Here is a 1,328-nt window from a genome sequence, read left to right on the forward strand (position 1 = left end):
TTTGGGTTTTTGTGATTTTTTTTTGTCTTTTTCTTATTTTTTTTTTTTTTTTTCTTTTTTTTTTTTTTTTTTGTCTTTTTTCTTTTTTTTTACAGTTCTTTATCACCTCCAACATGGACTCTGTCGTGATTTGAAACCTTCTGAATAAATAACAGGATGAAGGGAGGGCTGGAGGGGCTGAGCCCCCATCCCACGGGCCCTGCCCCTGACCCCCAGGGATGTGGAAGACCCCAGGCCCGCACCCCCCACCGGCCCCTGGGGTGAGGGGATGGCCTCTGGGGATGGGGCCTGGCTGGGCTGAGTTCCGTGTTTTAGAAAAAGGAGTCCCCTCCCAGACTTGGGGGTGTCAGGGGCCTAGGCCTCAGTGGGGGGGAGGGTGTGTGTGGGGAGGTGCCCCCTCTGCAGAGCCCGGCTGCCCCAGGGTAGGGGACAGACCCAGCCCTTATTGCTCACAGACGCCTCCTGCACGCTGCCCACGTGTGCCCACGTGTCCCTGCGCTCGGAGGGCGGAGGGGAGAGAGCCCCAAGACACAGCAGAGGGAGAGGGGTGGACCCGCTGGGGGTGCCTGCCCTGCTGGAGGGGAGCTGGGAGGTTGGGAAGGACTCAAAAACCACAAGAATAAATAGGTTCGTGTATCAAGAACAAGCTAGGGTTTTTCACCAGCTAAATAGGACTGAAAAAATTCTCAAGACGAGCAAAAAGAATCCCATTAAGACCCCGGACGTCGCTGGCCGCGGGGACCGCCCCACAGAGCACACGCCCCCCGGGCGCCGCTCGGCTACCATTACTGTTATTAATAATTATTATTACTTTAATGATTCCATTTCCCCTTTTATAAATAAATTAGGCATAACCACGTCTCAGCAAAACTTAAAGAAACAAAGAGAACATCGTGGTTCCTTTAAACTTGCAAACTGGATGAAGTAACAGAAATATACACAAATGTCCTTACAGGGCAACAAGGAGAATAAATAGTTAACATAGCAATAAGTTAAAACTACAAGAAGCTAAATTCGGCAAAAAAGTACAAGAAAGTTAACTGGTGCCAGTTTATGTCTTTTTTTTTTTTTCCTTTTTTTTTTTGAATCTCTTCTGTGTGTTTTTTTTTTTCTTCCTTTTTTTGTTGCTTTTTTCTCTTCTGTTTGTGTTTTTTTGTCACTTTTTTGATTTTTTTTTTCTTTTTGTTCCTTGCAGCAGAAGCTCCACAGACGTTTACTAACAAACACCGGGAGGGGTGGGGGAGAGAGAGCTGGGCAGTCAGATGGGGCCATGGCCGGACACCAAACGCAGGGACACCGGAGGAAGGGCGACTGAAGCTGAACTCGGG

This window comes from Callorhinus ursinus, unplaced genomic scaffold (genome assembly GCF_003265705.2).
Source record: "Callorhinus ursinus isolate GAN/ISIS: 27379988/994484 unplaced genomic scaffold, GSC_fseal_2.0 scaffold82, whole genome shotgun sequence".
NCBI lineage: Eukaryota > Metazoa > Chordata > Mammalia > Carnivora > Otariidae > Callorhinus > Callorhinus ursinus.